This window comes from Helianthus annuus, chromosome 7, assembly GCF_002127325.2.
Source record: "Helianthus annuus cultivar XRQ/B chromosome 7, HanXRQr2.0-SUNRISE, whole genome shotgun sequence".
Lineage (NCBI taxonomy): Eukaryota > Viridiplantae > Streptophyta > Magnoliopsida > Asterales > Asteraceae > Helianthus > Helianthus annuus.
Window position 1 is genome coordinate 64,826,922 of NC_035439.2, and position 21,275 is coordinate 64,848,196.

The 21,275-nt window shown below is 40.2% G+C and overlaps 1 long non-coding RNA gene across 1 annotated transcript; it reads right to left on the reverse strand.

Moving 5' to 3' along the window:
- Positions 1–6,084: 6,084 nt before the first annotated feature.
- Positions 6,085–7,827, reverse strand: LOC110926646. Its single transcript, XR_002585323.2, has 3 exons — positions 7,689–7,827; positions 7,145–7,198; positions 6,085–6,398 (listed from the first exon to the last, which is right to left on the reverse strand). It is a non-coding gene; the product is annotated as an uncharacterized LOC110926646 (long non-coding RNA).
- Positions 7,828–21,275: the final 13,448 nt, after the last annotated feature.

Below are 21,275 nucleotides of genomic sequence, written 5' to 3' on the forward strand. Positions count from 1 at the left end.
GAAATTGGAGAAAATGTATAGAATTAGAGGTTGGATCGCTTTTAGGACCATTAGGTTAGTGGACCGCTCGAGTGATCATGTTGGATCGCTCGAGTGGCAACTTATGTGAACCGCTCCAATGACACCTTATGGACCGCTCATGTGACATCATGTATGGGCCGCTTATTGGGCCTGTCCAATAAGCGGTCCCAAAGCCCTATATATACATGATGAGCGATCCCATTTGTAACATTGCGTAGAAATCGTGCCGAAGTTCTGCCGGTGCGAGATTTGAGCTGTAAACGTTTGATATCAGTAAGAAAAGAAGTTAAAGTGATTTGCCTGCTGTTTCTACCTTAGTTTCTTGTTATTCCGCACCTGAAACCAAAAGAAAGCCTCTGAACGACTCGTTTGGGTCAGAATACGATCCTACAGCCACAATCAATAATACCCCTGTTGCATGCAGTTGATATGGCACAGACAAAAACCAGTTCCTCTCTATCACCCATTACTGAGAGTATACCTCCACAAGTGACTGGGTCTGATGCACTTACCTCTGCTATCCCAGCAACAGCTGAGGAGGTTACACCCCCTGAGTTACAAGTAACTCTCGGTGGTAGTTCAAGTGGAGCAGCAACTACAACTGATGGATCAACAGATCTTCAGTTGGACAGTTGTTACATAACTAAGACTCCCTTGAAGGCAATTTCTTCCATGGCAACATCGGTAACCACCAGTGAGTTATCTTTAACTGCTGGTAACATCAAAGGATTATCGAGTGCCGAAGAAAGAAGCATTTAGCGACCTGTAAGGCATGTAACAACGAGTCAACGACAAAGTTGAGTGAATTCACAGCTGGTTGTTTAGTTATAGCATTCGTTTCGTAAATCATTTGTTCGTTTTGTAAATCATGTATCGTATAAATTCTTATCGCGGTCTTCCTGGCATGTTTGCGAAGATTGGTGGGGGCTTCCCATGTGTTACTAGACCACGCGTATCGACTGCTACGAAAATGTAAGAGGTGCCCTAAGTCAATGTCTATCAGCATTGACCCTTTGCCCATAGTCCATTAGTACACGCCCGTCCGACTGGCACGGTGTGAGGTTTGTTAAACCTAATAGCGCTATTAACTAATGACCCGCTCGCCATAGGCCTCGGCGATTAAGTCGATAAATGAGGGACTTTAACTGATAGAGTTGATGGTCTTATGGTCGTGTACGTAGGCTTTACGTACGTGCCCTTCAATCCGAGGACAGTAGTAAGTAGTTTAATAGTAATGATAATTCGAGTAGCCATTCAATCCCATTCCCAACCCACCGGGAATCCCATGCCTTGGAAAGAGCGTGAACTCACCTTGGTTGCTCGGTTTGATTCTCAAATATAGATAATGGTCAAGGTCGGTCAATCACGCCCTAGTATATTTATCACTTAGTTTATTAGTGATTTCAAATAGAACACAAAGTTCCTACTCGCATCTAACACATAACATGCATCACTTTAGCGGTTTATGCCCATGTAACCTCCCATCTATTCCCATTCATAAGCAAGCATACAACATTGCACATAACACTTTTATTGACATATAACATGTTAGATTATTCTCAGATAGCCTACCCGACATTTAGACACGCAAAATCACTACTTATGTCGTTTCAGCTTTTATATTTGAAACTGGGCTGTTTTCGGGGATTTTAATAAAATAGTTAACTTGTTTTAAAAATTCTCAAATTTTTACAGAAGGTCCTATATGTTCCAAAATTTATTATGTAAAAATATCAGAGTCCAGTTCGTTACCTATGTTTTATAGAAAATCATTTTCCCGACTGCAATCAGATTTGTTACTTTCAGATTGCAGTTTACGGAATAATTCACTAAAACTTAATCATAAGTCCGATTGATGAAATTCCAATTGGAGGATCATCCTGACAACGGTGACCATCCCCTGTAAAAATTCCATGAGTTGATTCTACTCAGGTTTCAAGTTATGACTCCGAAAACAACACACTTTTTCTGCAGTAAAAATGCAGCTTGAGCTGCTGTCCAAAAACAGTCTTTTAAAAATAGTAAACGATCTCGAAAAATTACGATTCCAGTGCCATTTGTTTAGTTATTCCAAAATACACATTTTAGGCTTCAGAAAATCAGTTTTTCGATTTAAAACGGTCCACTTACAGCCTGTTGATGTCGGCTGGAAATACAACTCAGCAAGCTGTTTACATTGTAGAAGTTACTAAAAACGCATCAACAAAGGTCCTAACCATGGTTTATCGATGATTTAATGTTCCAACCTCAATTATGCTTTAACCAACCCTAAACCACCCAGATTTCAACTTCACACAAACTTTTTATGTAGGGTTTTTATGCAGAATTTCATGTTCGTCTTTTTTGTGTTTTAGCTTTTGTGTGCCATGAACATTAAACAAAACATAACAAAGAACAAGATGGAACAATGGTGTGATGGAACTTACTACTAGCACAAGGCTAGGGTGAAAATCTTAGGGAAGATGATGGTGAGAAAAAGTATGGTGAAATGACTAGAACAAGCTCTCTTGTAGTTCCTTCAACCTTCCAACTTGCTTGGATCCTCTTGAAGCTTGAATAAAACTTGAACAATGGAGGTTGATGGTGGTTTAGTGGTGGTGATGGGGGCGGTTGTGGGAGGAGCCGAAAGAAGGAGAGAGATGAGGGAGGTGGAGTGTATGTTGAGTGAATGGATCATCTTACAAATCATACTCCCCATACTTATCAGATCTTGTCATAATATTATGGCAAGTGAATCAAGCAACAATCACTTCAAAATATGGGAAAGATATTATAGAAGATATGTTGGTGATTGTGTGGGTCCTATGGGACCAATTTCGGTTAAGGGGGGGGGGGGGGTATGTGTAAATTTTTATCCAATTAGTATCCTATAAGATCTTTCACAAGTACCAATGACATCTTCTTACAAGATCACAATCTAAATAAATCTTTCCAAACCCAAGAAAAGATTAAGTTGAGATATAGTGAAGATTTAGATGATCTTGAGGTGGGGCCATGCTATGGGGCCGTAAATAATAGGGGGGGGGGTTAATTGTAAATTTTAAATGGTAAGTAGGTAACTAGTGGAAGGTTAAATGTAATATCTAGTGTTTTATGTGCATGGCACATTATATAATGTGTTAGGATGTTCGGGGACTATAACTAGTCCAAAAATAATACAATAATGTTTCTTGCAGTATTTTGGTGTCCCGGGTAATGTCCGGTTGTTCGGTCGGATACTGTTTCGTTAATTTGTTTAATTGTTCCGTAAGGTGTCTTATAGGTATATTTTTGAAACATAATTAATTCCTAACACTTAGGAAAATATTCAGGACTATTAGTCAAGCTTTCTGCATACTACTAGTATGTTAACACGCATATGTAAGTATGACACAGTAGCAGGAAACAGTTAAATGATTCAGCACAGTCATCAAGCACTTTAATTATTATTAATAAATTGTACGGATATATGGAATTTTGAGGGTTGTCACATTCTCCCCTTGTTAAGAAAATTTCGTCCCGAAATTTAGCACGTGGTTACTGAGGAAGCTAGTTGAGTTGTGTGGTTTACTGGTTTTCCTGGGGTGTCACATCATCCCCCTGTTGATTTGGAATTTCGTCCCGAAATTCTGCAGTGGCTTCAGTCTCAGTAGTGGTTGCACTTTTCTTAAACAACTGGGGATACTTGTGTTTCATTTGGTCTTCTCGTTCCCAGGTATACTCTGGGCCACGACGGGGATTCCAACGAACTCAGACGAGAGGTATTCTGGTGTGCTTGAGAATCTTAACGTCTTGATCCGTAATCTCTACTGGTTCCTCGACGAATCGCAGCTTGTCGTCGATTGTGAGCTCTTTGAGAGGAACTATGAGGGTCTCATCTGACAGACACTTCTTCAGATTCGACACATGGAATATGTTGTGAACTCCACTGAGTTCTTCCGGTAGGTTCAGCCTGTAAGCGACTTTGCCAATTTTCTCAATGATCTCGAATGGTCCGACGTAACGCGGATTAAGTTTGCCTCGTTTGCCAAAAAGAACTACACCTTTCCAAGGTGAGACTTTGAGTAGCACTCGATCACCAACCTGGAACTCGAGTGGTTTTCTTCACTTATCGGCATAGTTTTTCTGACGGTCACGAGCTGCCGCCATTCGTTGTCGTGCCTGAGCAATCTTTTCTGTTGTATCTACTACGAGTTCTAGGCCAGTGATTTGACCGTCACCAACTTCTGCCCAACAGAGAGGTGATCGGCATTTACGTCCGTACAATGCCTCAAACGGAGCGGCCTGGATACTGGCGTGGTAACTGTTGTTATATGAAAACTCCACTAACGGGAGATGCTTTTCCCAGCCATTACCAAAATCGATTACACATGCCCTAAGCATGTCTTCAAGGGTTTGGATGGCGCGTTCGGATTGCCCATCCGTTTGTGGATGATAAGCGGTGCTCATATCTAAACGTGAGCCAAAAGACTTGTGCATAGCTTGCCACTGTTCAGAAGTAAAACGCGCGTCACGATTAGAAATGATGAAGGTTGGCACTCCATGCCTTGATACTACTTCCTTTAGGTAGATGTCTGCTAGAGTAGAAAACTTATCCGTTTCCTTGATAGCTAGAAAATGTGCAGACTTGGTCAGTCGATCCACGATCACCCAAATGGTATCGTTTCCGCGTTGAGATCTGGGCAGGCCAGTAACGAAATCCATGGAAATTTGCTCCCATTTCCACTTAGGTATCTCTGGTTGTTGGAGTGGGCCTGATGGTTTCTGGTATTCGACCTTGACCCTAGCACAAGTTAAGCATTTACTGACATAGGTTGCTATGCTGGCTTTCATACCAGGCCACCAGTATGTAGTCTTTAGGTCATGGTACATCTTATCCGAACCAGGATGTACTGAATAACGAGACTTATGTGCTTCATCCATCACAAGCTCGCGTAGGTCTCCATACAGTGGGACCCAGATGCGCCCGTTAACATAGTAGGCACCGCTTTCTTTTTGTTCTAGCCGTTGCCTCGATCCTCGTAAGGACTCAGCCCTGATGTTTTCTGCTTTCAATGCTTCAACCTGAGCATCACGAATTTGGGAAGGAAGACTAGATTGGATGGTAAGCTGTAACGCACGTACACGCTTAGGTATAGTATCCTTTCGACTGAGGGTGTCGGCCACAACATTGGCCTTGCCTGGATGATACTTGATTGCGCATTCATAATCGTTCAAGAGCTCAACCCATCGGCGTTGACGCATGTTTAACTCCTTTTGCTTGAAGATATGCTCGAGACTCCTGTGATTGGTGTAGATGGTGCACTTGGTACCGTACAGGTAATGTCTCCATATCTTAAGTGCGAAAACAACTGCTCCCAGTTCCAAGTCGTGTGTAGTGTAGATCCTTTCGTGAACTTTAAGTTGGCGCGATGCGTAGGCAATGACTTTGTCACGTTGCATCAATACGCAACCAAGTCCTTGGATGGAAGCGTCGCAATAAACCACGAAATCATCTGTGCCATCAGGCAATGAGAGGATAGGCGCACTACAAAGTCTATCATTTAGGTGTTGAAATGCGGACTCCTGTGCATCACCCCAACGATAGATGACACCCTTCTGAGTCAGTGAAGTGAGAGGTTGCGCAATCTTTGAGAAATCCTTGATAAACCTTCTGTAATATCCTGCCAAACCCAAGAATTGGCGGATTTCTGTTGGTGTGCGGGGTGCAGGCCAGTTCTTGATCGATTCAACCTTAGATGGATCCACATGAATCCCATCCTTGTTTACCACATGGCCTAGAAAGTGGACTTCGCGAAGCCAGAAGTCACATTTTGAAAACTTGGCATACAACTGCTCTTTTCGAAGAAGTTCCAGCACAAGTCGTAGATGCTGCTCGTGTTCCTCCTGACTATTCGAATAGATCAGGATATCGTCGATGAACACAATAACGAACTTATCCAGGTAAGGTTTGCATACTCGGTTCATGAGATCCATGAAAACTGCTGGTGCCTTCGTCAGCCCGAATGGCATAACCAGAAACTCGTAATGGCCGTAATGTAAGGTCCGCTTTTCCGTAATAAAATAAACTACTTATAAAAATAATTTAAAGACATCAACATACCAAAAACTTAATACATAACGAAATCCTTACAAAAATTGGGCATGACCCGTTCGTAAAACGAGCATGCCCCCTGTTTTTAAGTTATTAAACTAACGACAATCTACGACCCATTTAACTTTAAACTTCCCAAAACGAAGACAACAAGTTTTTAAGTGTATGACTTCTAACAAGATTAAACAAATTAACAAGACATGGACCCAAAAAGTGTGCATATATCTAGCGGAAGCGCTTGGTATAATAAAGCATGGACACGTGCTCGCTCCATATCTCCAATTCGCCTAAAGTGGAGTTTTACCTACATTAGCAACCAAATTTTAAAAGGTTAGTTATCACACTAGTTAAATCATAATTCTTTCGTTTTAACTTCATACATACAAGAACTTTCATTCTTTTACGCATACGACTACCCAAATAATTGGGTTTGGCATAAACACTCTCATAGAGAGTTAAGCATACACATTCGACCCGTTTAAGTGGGTTTGGCATAAACACTCTCATTGAGAGTTAAGCATACACATTCGACCCGTTTAATTGGGTTTATTGCTTTCAACATAAATCTTTCCTTTCCATCCGCATAACGGATTAAACTTTAAGCATTTGTCATAGCATTCATGACCACCCGTTCAAAACGGGTAGTAGCTTATTCTTACTCGACTTGTTCAACTAGAACTTGTCGACTTGCATAGCTTATCATTACATCCATATCAACCGAATCCGCAAGGGATTTGCTAGTTATTTACTAATCACCATAGCATTTTGACAATAGTTAATTAAGATGTTATAACAAAATTCTAAGTAAGGTTTATTTGTATGTAACGAACATACACAGTTTTCCATACCCGGTTCGACTAAAAGTACCGGGTATGATGCATTAACTTTCGTATCATAATCATTTCTCAACATCCGCTTATGACGGATCTAACTTTACTTTCAACAAATCGGATATCTCAACGCTCACGGTTCCAACATAACAATTAAATACATTAGAGATTATTATACATATGACAACATAAAAAAAAACATAAGTGTACACTAACGTACCTCGATCTTGTGAACCTTCCGATTTCCTAGTTTTGGGTCCTTCTTCCTTTACGCCTATAACAACACATTCATTCTTTTATTTAGTATCCCAATATTTCATTCCATTATCTCGCAAATTACACATATTTATTCTTTCAAGCATTTCATCAAACACTTGGCGGGTTTCGCATTTGTGGGACATTAAGTACAAGCTTTCAAAGCATAATTCCTACTAGTTCATTTCAATATTTATCAACAACAATCAAGTTCATAATATTCTCTTGTCCTACATAATTTTTGTTTAAGATTCAAGTACTACTACATCATCGTATATCAAATTTACACATGATTACTACTAATTTTTCCATCATTCTACACCTCTAATAATTCATATCAAATGGGTTATGCAATTAGCTTTTCAAATGATCGAATTCACGCATGAATACACATGATTCCTGTTCTATAGCAAAGACCTAACTCCAATCTACACAATTACTTGTATCAATTCGAGATTGGGGTCATAACCCACTTCCTACAAGCCATGATTTCAAGAAATTGAACTTACCTTTTCAAAATCGAGCTTAGATAGGTGTAGATTCGAGTTCATGCAGTTGATTATCTTCTAATTTTCTACCCAATTTGGTTGAATTTGGTGAACAAGGGTTTCACCCTTGGTTCCCTGCTTTGATCGATCCCCAGTACCCAAAAATGGGTGTTTTCTCATTTTTTTCCATTTTTGTTTATTATAAAAACCCTTTAATTCTCTACTTACACATTAAACCCTCCACTTTGAAAGAGAGTTTACTTTAGGCTTTTCTCATTATCCTACTAGTATTTGAAACATTTACATTTACATGGTTAAACCTTTAATAAATTTAGCTTTATGTCTAACGGTCATTTTTGGGGTGTTACACGTAACGAGTTCTGAATGCTGTTTTGGAGACGTCCTCATCTCGGACCCTCAGCTGATGGTATCCCGATCTCAAGTCAATCTTAGAGTAATAACTCGACCCTTGCAACTGGTCGAATAGGTCATCAATGCGTGGGAGGGGATAATGATTTTTCACGGTCACCTTGTTGAGTTCGCGGTAGTCAATACACATTCTGAAGGTACCGTCCTTCTTTTTCACAAACCAGACTGGAGCTCCCCAGGGCGAAGAGCTAGGACGTATAAAACCCTTTTCTAAGAGTTCTTTTTGTTGCGTGGACAGTTCTTCAAGTTCTGATGGAGCTAGACGATACGGTGCTCGAGCTATGGGCGCTGCTCCAGGAGCTAGCTCGATTTGAAATTCAACTTGGCGATGAGGCGGAAGACCAGGTAATTCCTCAGGAAATACCCCGGGAAAGTCACGCACAATAGGAATGTCTTCTATCTTCTTTTCCTCTGTGGATGCATCCGAAACAAGGGCTAGAATAGCGGTGTGGCCCCTTCGCAAACACTTCTGGGCCTTAAGGAAAGAGATGATGCTCACAACAGCACCACTCTTGTCGCCACGAATTATGAGGGGTTCTTTACCAGAACGAGGAATGCGGACGACTTTCTCCTTGCACATAATCTCCGCTTGATGATGAGATAGCCAATCCATCCCGATTACGACGTCGAAACTACCCAGAATGATAGGAATAAGATCGATGGAGAAGGTCTGACCAGCTAGGACGAGGTTACAGCCCTTAACTACGTGTGTGCCCTTAAGACTTTCACCATTAGCTAGTTCTACAACATGTTTGGTGTTTTAAGGGTAATGGGGTACGCTTACTCTTAGGAACACATATCTAACATCTGTACCCGAATTAACTAAAATAGAAACAAGGAATTTTTATGGTAGGAACTTACCCGCCACAACGTTGGGGTTGTTTCCTTCTTCCTCTTGTCCATTCAGGAACTCATGCTTACCATTCCCGCGGTTATCCTCATTGTCTCCATTATTATTCCCGTTGCCCTGGTTGCCGCTGTTGTCACGATTCTGTCTCAACTGCGGACAGTTCCTCTTGAAGTGACTCTCAGCACCGCACTGGTAACATCTCTCAATACCCTGCTGGTGTTGTCGTTGGTTCCGGTTTGTAGGATATGGGCTCCTACAGTCTCTAGCCATATGTCCCAACTTCTTGCACCGATGACAACACGATCCTGTACATGACCCACTGTGGTGCCGCTGGCACTTGCGGCATCTCGGTTTATTCCCTAGGTATCCCCCGTGTTTTTGGTAGTTCAGCCTGAGTTTCTTGTGCGGTTCCCGTCGTATAGAGCTAGGGCACTCACCTTGGTGATCACCCCAAACATACTTGTTACTAATAAGAGCATTTGTATTGGAAGAGCTACGCTTGGGCAACTTGCCCTCTTCCACCGCCTGATCGGTGAGTTGGTGCGCCAAACGAACGACTTGCTGGATTGTGGGAAGGTTGGCCGCACTCACCGACCCTTGGATTTCCGAGACTAAGCCTCTGAGGTATAGCTTGATTCGCCTAGATATGGGTTGTGACATGTTAGGACATAAGGCAGCCAAGTCGTTGGACCTCTTTGTGTACGCCTCAATCTCTGATCCTTCGATCTTCAAACCATAATACTCTATTTCAAGTTTCAGAATGTCGTCCAGGTGGCAGAATTCTTCCTTAATCCAATCCTTGAAGTCGCTCCAGAGGATGGCATTCGCATCTGCCAACCTGAGCATCTGAACTTGTGCGTTCCACCAAGAATACGCTTTTCCTTGCAACATGCCAGTAGTGTACTCTACTCGTTTCCCAGCAGGACTCTCACTTTCTTCGAACGTATATTCGATTCTTTGGATCCAGTGTAGAAGGTCGATTGTCCCTCCAGTGCCATCGAAAGTGGGAGGTTTACACTCCAAGAACGCCCTGAAGGTGCCCATGCGGGATTGGGTGTGCCTGGGTTGACTCCCTGATTGGGTTGCTAAGGCTTCAGCAATCCGTTCGTTAATCAAAGTCGTCAGCAAATCCTGGGTCATGTTGAGACGCCCACTCATGATCTTCACATCGAGGGGAACACAGGTAAGAAGGTTATCGCAACGTGCGTAAGTGTGGGGTGACGAAAGAGAGTAAGCACACAAGGTTCAAATAGCAATTATCACGTTAACTAATGCACAGTGTAAACTATCTAACCGACAGTATAACATAAATCATACCACCTATTGTGTCGAGTCTTGCATGTGGAGCGAAGCGTCGTTGTGGATCGTTGAGCACTGTACAGGTTATAGTCTGGTTTTACCAAAAAGCTTTTCCCCTTTTTAAAACCAAGTTCACTATAACCAATGGCTCTGATACCAATCTGTCACACCCCCAAAATCCACCATGCGGAGTACCACCGCTTGGAGGCGTGACGTGACCAGGATCGAGCCACCAATCATACTGAACAACGTATTTAAGTAAATAAAGCCAACCACAATACGATTGGTGACCAAAAGCTAGTTAACCAAGTTTAGTTTAAACAGCGGAAGCATAAACGTAAAGTCCAAAATATAAGTTCATAGGTTATAAGTTTAAAGTCCAAAGCGTAAGTTTAATAGGTTCATAAGGATTTAATACTTAAACACGGAACATAACAGTCCGTACACCACAACGACTCCTTCCTCGTGCAAGCTCCAAGCATTTAGCGACCTGTAAGGCATGTAACAACGAGTCAACGACAAAGTTGAGTGAATTCACAGCTGGTTGTTTAGTTATAGCATTCGTTTCGTAAATCATTTGTTTGTTTTGTAAATCATGTATCGTATAAATTCGTATCGCGGTCTTCCTGACATGTTTGCGAAGATTGGTGGGGGCTTCCCATGTGTTACTAGACCACGCGTATCGACTGCTACGAAAATGTAAGAGGTGCCCTAAGTCAATGTCTATCAGCATTGACCCTTTGCCCATAGTCCATTAGTACACGCCCGTCCGACTGGCACGGTGTGAGGTTTGTTAAACCTAATAGCGATATTAACTAATGACCCGCTCGCCATAGGCCTCAGCGATTAAGTCGATAAATGAGGGACTTTAATTGATAGAGTTGATGGTCTTATGGTCGTGTACGTAGGCTTTACGTACGTGCCCTTCAATCCGAGGACAGTAGTAAGTAGTTTAATAGTAATGATAATTCGAGTAGCCATTCAATCCCATTCCCAACCCACCGGGAATCCCATGCCTTGGAAAGAGCGTGAACTCACCTTGGTTGCTCGGTTTGATTCTCAAATATAGCTAATGGTCAAGGTCGGTCAATCACGCCCTAGTATAATTATCACTTAGTTTATTAGTGATTTCAAATAGAACACAAAGTTCCTACACGCATCTAACACATAACATGCATCACTTTAGCGGTTTATGCCCATGTAACCTCCCATCTATTCCCGTTCATAAGCAAGCATACGACATTGCACATAACACTTTTATTGACATATAACATGTTAGATTATTCTCAGATAGCCTACCCGACATTTAGACACGCAAAATCACTACTTATGTCGTTTCAGCTTTTATATTTAAAACTGGGCTGTTTTCGGGGATTTTAATAAAATAGTTAACTTATTTTAAAAATTCTCAAATTTTTACAGAAGGTCCAATATGTTCCAAAATTTATTATGTAAAAATATCAGAGTCCAGTTCGTTACCTATATTTTATAGAAAATCATTTTCCCGACTGCAATCAGATTTGTTACTTTCAGATTGCAGTTTACGGAATAATTCACTAAAAATTAATCGTAAGTCTGATTAACGAAATTCCAGTTGGAGAATCATCCTGACAACGGTGACCATCCCCTGTAAAAATTCCATGAGTTGATTCTTTTCAGGTTTCAAGTTATGGCTCCGAAAACAACACACTTTTTCTGTAGTAAAAATGCAGCTTGAGCTGCTGTCCAAAAACAGTCTTTTAAAAATAGTAAACGATCTCGAAAAATTACGATTCCAGTGCCATTTGTTTGGTTATTCCAAAATACACATTTTAGACTTCAGAAAATCAGTTTTTCGATTTAAAACGGTCCACTTACAGCCTGTTGATATCGGCTGGAAATACAACTCAGCAAGCTGTTTACATTGTAGAAGTTACTAAAAACGCATCAACAAAGGTCCTAACCATGGTTTATCGATGATTTAATGTTCCAACCTCAATCATGCTTTAACCAACCCTAAACCACCCAGATTTCAACTTCACACAAACTTTTTATGTAGGGTTTTTATGCAGAATTTCATGTTCGTCTTTTTAGTGTTTTAGCTTTTGTGTGCCATGAACATTAAACAAAACATAACAAAGAACAAGATGGAACAATGGTGTGAAGGAACTTACTACTAGCACAAGGCTAGGGTGAAAATCTTAGGGAAGATGATGGTGAGAAAAAGTATGGTGAAATGACTAGAACAAGCTCTCTTGTAGTTCCTTCAACCTTCCAACTTCCTTTGATCCTCTTGAAGCTTGAATGAAACTTGAACAATGGAGGTTGATGGTGGTTTAGTGGTGGTGATGGGGGCGGTTGTGGGAGGAGCCGAAAGAAGGAGAGAGATGAGGGAGGTGGAGTGTATGTTGAGTGAATGGATCATCTTACAAATCATACTCCCCATACTTATAAGATCTTGTCATAATATTATGGCAAGTGAATCAAGCAACAATCACTTCAAAATATGGGAAAGATATTATAGAAGATATGTTGGTGATTGTGTGGGTCCTATGGGACCAATTTCGGTTAAGGGGGGGGGTATGTGTAAATTTTTATCCAATTAGTATCCTATAAGATCTTTCACAAGTACCAATGACATCTTCTTACAAGATCACAATCTAAATAAATCTTTCCAAACCCAAGAAAAGATTAAGTTGAGATTTAGTGAAGATTTAGATGATATTGAGGTGAGGCCATGCTATGGGTCGTAAATAATAGAGGGGGGGGGGTTAATTGTAAATTTTTAATGGTAAGTAGGTAACTAGTGGAAGGTTAAATGTAATATCTAGTGTTTTATGTGCATGGCACATTATATAATGTGTTAGGATGTTCGGGGACTATAACTAGTCCAAAAATAATACAATAATGTTTTTTGCAGTATTTTGGTGTCCCGGGTAATGTCCGGTTGTTCGGTCGGATACTGTTTCGTTAATTTGTTTAATTGTTCCGTAAGGTGTCTTATAGGTATATTTTTGTAACAATTAATTCCTAACACTTAGGAAAATATTCAGGACTATTAGTCAAGCTTTCTGCATACTACTAGTATGTTAACACGCATATGTAAGTATGGCATAGTAGCAGGAAACAGTTAAATGATTCAGCACAGTCATCAAGCACTTTAATTATTATTAATAAACTGTACGGATATATGGAATTTTGAGGGTTGTCACAGAATTGACGGCCAGAGTTGAAAATCTAGAATCTTCTGTTGCCGAAATAAAAGATATGGTGCAGCAGCTATTAGAAGCTCAAATAGCCCAATCTTCTGCTCCTCCTGCTCAAGCTCCTGCTCCACAAGCATTTGCTGCAAATGAGCTTTGGAATATTCTCCAACCATTGCTTGAACACCAGCAACAAATGGCTGCTAAACAGCACGCAAATCAAGTACAAATGCTGACCAACATGGTGGAATCTCGGTTCAAAGACACTTAAGCAGATATCAAAGCTATAAAGGCTAGCATCCAAAAGACTGCTCAGAGTGAAAAAGCTCCATCTACCATTTTCTTCATGGATACACCCCTGGCAGATAATGCCAAAAAGGGGGAGAAAACCAAGCTGAAAAAGAAAGGTATAGAAGATGGGATATACTTTGAACCAGAAAAACCCAAAACCACAAAAACTTCAACAGCTGATACAACAGTAGTTACAAAAACTGCTGTCAGTAGCCAAACAGCTGCTATCTCATCAACACACACACCTCCAACACACACCACTTCATCACACACCACCACAACTACTATTCCACCACCACCATCTGTGTCTACAACACAAAAACCACCCCTACCATCACAAACAGCCAAACCATCATCATCCCCTGCTAAAAGGCAGAAGACAACTGATGTCACAACATCTGTTGTAATGAAAACAGTGGTTGAAACACAAGTTGTTTCAACTACTGTTAGTCAACCACTGATCACCTCCCAAACATCTGCCACAATAACCCCTGCTCAAAAACAGAAGACATCTGCTGACACATCAGCAGTTGTAATGACAACAGCAGTTGAGACACTAGTTGTTTCAACAGTTGTTTGTCAACCATCCACCACTGATCTATCCTTTCCTATATCTCAACCTAGGCTCTTTAGCAGAAAAAGAAAGCCTATTACTGCTGATGAAGGGATACATGACCCAAATGCTGAAAAGTATCCACTAGAGCTTGATGCCATCAAAAATGAGATGAGGCAGTTTTATACAGAAACAGATCCTTCAAAAAGAAAATTCTCCTCACTCATTGGCTACATAGCTCCAGAAGATATAAATGATTATCTCAGGATAAAAGCAAGGCAAGCTAAAGTTAAAGCTAAGGTTGACAGTAAGAATGAAAGGCTAAGCGAAGAAGGCATTGCTAATAGACTGAAGTTCTACCTTGCAAAGGTTAAGCAGATGGAAGAATATGCACAAGAGCTAGACACAGAAAAGGCTGATCAAAAGAAGAGATTGAGAGAACAACTTCTAGCCTTCATTATGAAAGACAAGTTCTACCCTGCTGAAGAATCTCAGTTTAAAGAATGGCCTTTAGTAGCTTTGAAGCATGAGGCTGAAAGGATCCAAAGAATCAAAAATGATCCTTCAAAGAAGAAAACTGCTCCAAACTGGAGTAAGTACAAAAGACTCATTGCTGATCTCACTGCTGAATATAAAGGAAAGAAGAAGGAGTTAGTGGATGCTAAAGTAGACACTGCTGAAGCCATATCAAAATGGTCTAGGCAGCAAACTGATGAAGCCTATGAGAGGCTGAAGAAAAGGAAGAAGAGATAACAAATGATGAAGATGGAACAACAAATTGAAAACCTCAGAACAATGCTAAAATCAGCATACAAACTTATTCTTGTCTCAAATCAAGAAGAAGGTACACAGATGTCTGAAGAAGAGGTCGAGGAAAAAGAAGCAGAGTTCTTCAAAGACACCATCATGAAAATGGGTCTGAAAGAAGATAGCTCATCAAAGCTTCAAAGCCTTTTTGTGAAGTTATTAAACAGCCATGCATCCCCAAACACTGCAACAGTCATCATAGACAATGAAAAACAAGAGCTTACTGGACAAGAAACTGCAGAAGACATAGCTGCAGCAAACAAAGTCATAGAAGAAGCTTTCAAAAGAATGTCTGAGAGTTTGCATGTGTTTTCAAGGCCATCATCCCTCAACTCATCTGATAATAAATCTCTCCCAAGAAACCCATTGGATTCAAAAATACTAAAGTGGAAGTCTGATCAAAAGACCCACGTATTGACTTTGCTCAGATCCAATGGTGAGGTGAAGCATATATCAAGGAAAGAAGCACTAGGCCTTAGTGTTCAAGATTTGCAGGATCTCCTTGAGCTTTCACTGTGCAGGGATGTAGATGACCAGAGTGCCAAAGAATTTGAAGCTGAATTTAAGGAACAAGCTAGGGCACTCTTGATGAGTAATAAAGGTCCTGAATAAGGAATGGTTTTGGCATTATCTGTTCCAGGGGGATATTGTTGGGATTGAACCCTAACAGAGGAACAAATAATGTAAAGCCAAAACCGGATCCCATCAGTGGACACTTAAGAAGCAGCAGTTTACTCTAATCTCTCCCCTTGACAGTGGTTATCTAACAGCTGATGGATGTTAAGTGCTGCTCAACTACAACAACTGATAAACCAAACTCTGATGATTATCTAACAACTGCTGAAGACAAACTCTGTTGCTCTATCTACTGCTGTATCCTAAGTACTGCTAAAGACTCAAGAACTGCCCTCTCAAAGACTGATCACCTTTGAAGAAAGCATTGAAGACTCAACATCTGTGCTAAGGCTACAACAGTGGAACGTGAAGCAGTAGTTTCCTTATTTTTTGTACTTTAGTGATTATCAGATGTTACATAACAGTAGTTTGTATAGAACAGTATTTATAGTTTGTTAGGTCGTTAGATGTCACTATCATGGTGACGTCAGCTGAAGCATATCAGTAGTTTGGTTTGCCTATAAGTATGACAGTACTCTGTACTGTTACACTTGATCGTTTTGAGCGAGTTTTTCTCCTCAATTCATCCTTTCATCTTGTGCAACCAACTCTGGTGTATCAGGCTGAGGGGGAGTTTAGATTGTAAGCCTGCACTGTAATGTTTTGCTTTTATGTAAATCTTTTGACTCAATGAAAAGCAATTGTTTATCAATCTACACTTTCCTTTGTTTGTGTTTACAAAGTTTGCTACTCATTTCCGCTGCATTTATTCGTTTTATGCAAACAAACACAATCACAGACAGCCTTAGATCCTAACATATACTCCCACTTAACCTTAACTTGATTAATCTTCTTATTCCACAAATCTTTAATCTTCCGGTCTAGAATCTTTATTGGTCTTACCGCATAGTTAAGGCTATTGTCCACTTCGATATCATCGTAGTGGATATAAGCCGTTTCCTCAGCAAAACACTTACGGAGTTTTGACACATGAAACGTTCCATGAATTCCGCTCAATTCTTCCGGTAACTCAAGGCGATATGCCACCTTGCCAACCCGTTCGATGATTTTAAAGGGTCCAATAAACCTTGGGCTTAGTTTCCCTCTTTTTCTGAATCGGATAACACCCTTCCATGGGGAAACTTTTAGCATAACCGTGTCACCTACCCGAAATTCAATCGGTTTTCGTCTTTTATCGGCATAAGACTTTTGTCTGTCTTGGGCTGCTCTCAAGTAAGCTCGAACCATGTCAATTTTCTCGTTAGTGGCTTGGACAACATCTTTATGGGCCAGTTCTCACGGACCCACTTCACCCCAACACACTGGGGTTCTACATTTCCTACCATATAGCATCTCATATGGGGCCATGCCAATGCTGGCATGATAGCTGTTGTTATAATAGAATTCTGCTAACGGCAAATACACATCCCAACTGCCCCCGAAGTCAATAATACACGCCCTCAGCATGTCTTCTAGTGGTTGGATTGTTCTCTCACTCTGTCCATCCGTCTGAGGATGGTACGTTGTGCTGATAAAAAGCTTTGTTCCCATCTGTTCTTGGAAATCTCGCCAGAAGTGTGAAGTAAACCGGGTATCCCTGTCCGACACAATAGATACCGGTACTGCCACTATCTCGTTTGTATATACTTCCGACATCTTTTCCGAAGTATAAGTCTCACGTATAGGAATAAAATGAGCACTCTTCGTCAATCTATCCACGACCACCCATATAACATCAAATCCTCAGTTCGTCCTAGGCAGTTTGGTCAACAGGTCCATAGTGATATGTTCCCATTTCCAAACTGGGATTTCTAATGGTTGCAGTTTTCCATATGGCTTTTGGTGTTCCGCCTTGACTTGCAAACAGGTCAAGCACTTCTCTACATACTTTACCACATCCTTCTTCATTCTCGGCCACCATTAGTTTTTCTTTAGATCATTATACATCTTGGTTGCACTCGGATGAATAGAATAACATGATTTATGAGCTTCATCGAGTAAAAGCGTGTTAACTCCACATGAATTTGGGACCCATATTCTTCCGAATCGAGTCTTTAACCCGTTGTTGCCATCCCCAAATCTTTCAATTGACCGACTATCCTTTCCTTTTCAAGTTTTCCTCTTTATCGCCTCGGCTTGTGCTTCTCGAATACGTTCAAGTAAACCCGAGGTTACAACAAGCTGCATTGACCGTACTCGTATTGGGACATAGTCCGTTTTCCTGCTCAACTGCTCAAGGCATCCGCCACAACATTTGCCCTTCCGGGGTGGTCATGTATTTCGCAGTCGTAGTCTTTTACCGTTTCTAACCATCGCCTTTGTCGCATACTTAACTCCTTTTGATCGAATAAGTAATTTAAACTCTTTTGGTCAGTAAATATGGTGCACTTTATCCCGTATAAATAGTGCCTCCATATTTTTAATGCAAACAACATCGCCGCCAGTTCGAGATCGTGCGTTTGATATTTCTTTTCATGCACCTTTAATTGCCTCGAGGCATAAGCTATCACTTTACCTCGTTGCATTAAAATACATCCGAGCCCCGAAAGTGACGCATCTGAGTAAACTACTAAGTCTTCGACCCCGTCTAGTGTTGAGATTGAACCCTATCAGAGGAACAGACAATTAAAGCCAAAACTGGATCAGGTCAGTGGATCTAGAATGTAGGATCGAGTTGTCGACCTAACGAGTCATTCAGAAGAAGTCTTAGACTAGTTCTGAGGCGGAATTCATTGAATTAGTCTTCGTTTAGCTTATATAACACCGGAATCACTATTAACTGCCTATTTTATTGAAAACACGCGGTTTACAACTCAGTAGACACTTCGGCAGCACTTCGGCTCACCAGGACTAATTTTGTACGAAATATCTAGACCTAGCACCAATTTATAGACTGGTAATTCCGTGTGAACAAGACTCAAACGGAATTAACCTTACATGCGGAATTAAGCATTACAAACGAGATTATCATACATGCGGAATTAGGCTGTTAATTCCGTGCGGAATTACCCTTGGTAATTCCGTGCGGAATTAGCTATTACCCTAATTTTGCTGTATTCTCGTAAAACGTGCCTAGATATGTCATTTCTAAACTAAGACTCGAACGAAGATGAAGTCGACAGACAACTGCACCAACAGACTCCCCCTTGAATGTTGACAGAATCTTCAGTGAGAGTTTTCAACATGACGACTTTTCAATCTTGATCGATCTCCTTTCTTTCTCAACATGTACCAGGATCTTCTCTTTGGCTCTAACCTCGTCAGACTCCCCCTCTCATCAAGCTGGGATCGCTGTCTGGAATTAGCTATCACCTTGAGATCAAACCCTGGCTTTAACTCTGATGAGCTTATCCACTGCACAAAGTCTCACCAAACTATAAGTTTTTACTTAAATCAATAAGAAAAACTTACTGGTATAAACCATTCAATCATAATAGTTACATCAAGTTCAAACTAATGACCTTGATTAACTATTCTCACTTCTTTCTTAAATCAAAATTTTTCAATTCAACACACATACTCCCAAACCAGTTCATCTTGTTTAGCACTTGGAATTTTGAAAATCAGCTCTTTGTCATCAGTTGTCGAAAATCTTTTTGGATTTTTTAAAATATGTAAACTAAACAGAAATTAAAATGCAGAAATGAAATATGTACAAACATTATTTTTGTAAGTTTGTGTTAAGGAATCATATCAGCTGTTGACAAGTTACAAGTAACGTTAAGCTTTGATTTGATATTCAGAATTAAACAATTCGCTTAGATTGCTGATATACTAATCCTCTTAAATCTTCACACAAATTTCAATTTGTTCAGGATACGTATTTTGTGTTTTAAGATCTTAACTTATACGTGTGTACCATCTCAGAATATACTCCTGTATCCAGACAACTATATTCAGTCTTACAGGTGAGTGCACACTAATGATATCTGTTAAGGGGTAGATGCGAAACCGTGAGAGCTCAGGTCAGAACTTCCGTTCAGCAGAGAGATGACGGCTCGACTTTAGGTGGGTCCCCTTTAGGAGATCTTTTTTTTTTCAACAGCACATGATTAACATTTTTCAATGTGTCATCATTTTTTTGTACCGAGGGTTGCGCTATATTTCAAGCAAATGCAAAGCATTATACGAGGACTAGGCTATTGCTCCCGCAAAATCTGAAGTCCTGGTATAATACCCCAGATAACATCACGTACAAAGACCCAGTATGTCAGAAATAACGTCTTTCAAACAGAATTTCAGAGGTTACCTATATATCCGAGAGATGTTCCCCACAATATAAGCAAGTTTATGATTTATATTTATATCCCGATCAAATTTACTAAATGTGTAAAAACCTATCAGCACATCATCAGCGAGACTGCTTAACTCTTTAAAACTTTACATTTCTCTAGCATACCGTAACTGTCTAGCTGATGTACTATCATTTTCCCTTTTTCACAACAAAATTCATATTGAATTTTTCAATGTTTTTGGCATTTTCAAATTTTCAATTTTTTTTTTTAAATTTTACTCCTCCTAAAATCAAAATATATTTCAATTTTGATTTTCTGGGAAAATTTGAAAACTGTACAAATAAAATGACAAACTTTTATCAAATTGGTTCAAATCTCCATCCACTTGGCATAAACAATCAGAACTCCCCTCACAACAACATATTTTCCCATTATGATTTCAAAACACTTAAGTTTGTTTTAATCAAAATGGTTTTCCAGAAGAATTAGATTTGTTGTTTTTACCACATGTAGGTTGGGGATCACTTCATCATCTTGTTCTTTTTAACCACTTGGAAAGATTTATCATTTCCCAATTTTCACCACACAATCTCTTGTATGAAAGAAAAATCAAGTACAATTTAATATCCTTGATTAATCTTTTGAAATTCGAAATATCACCGAAGTGAATTTCTCAAGAAAGATGCCGATTCATACTCCACATTTACCAACCTGGGAGTTCCGGCAAGTCAGGTTTTTCATTTAAACAATTTCACCCAAGCCTGACGGTTCTTGGGTACTTTTGAAATTCCTTTTGACAATGATGGAAAATTTTCATCATTCATTATCAATCTGGAATCAGCATTTTTTACCTCAACCACTAGCTCTTCTGGTTTTAACGAACCAGATTCAGTGCCTGAACGTGGCTCCTCTGTTTCCGGGGAAACAAATTCATCACCAGGAAGTGAACATTTCACTTTCTTTGTTTTGTTAATCTTTTGATTAACCACTTCTCTTTCTTCCCTTTCTCTTTTGTCCTCAGATTTGTATCTGATGAATCTGTTTTGCTAGATTTGTCATTCTTTGAAGAGCAAGACAATTTATCAGAACTGCTGTCTGATTTTCTTGATGTATCCGAGGACAAAATCTTTTCAAGATACTCTCTCGCTTTCTTCCTCTTCTTCCTCAGTCTGTCTTTCTACCCTTGTGAAAGCTTCACTTTCTGTTTTTGAACTTTCTGTTCTTCGGGCTTTACTTCGACTTTGACTGATTTCTTTGCCATTTTCTGAGACTCAGCCCTCGATCTTCCCTTTGATCTCATTGGGCAATCTCTGGCAATGTGTCCTTTGATTTGGCAGTTATAGCATT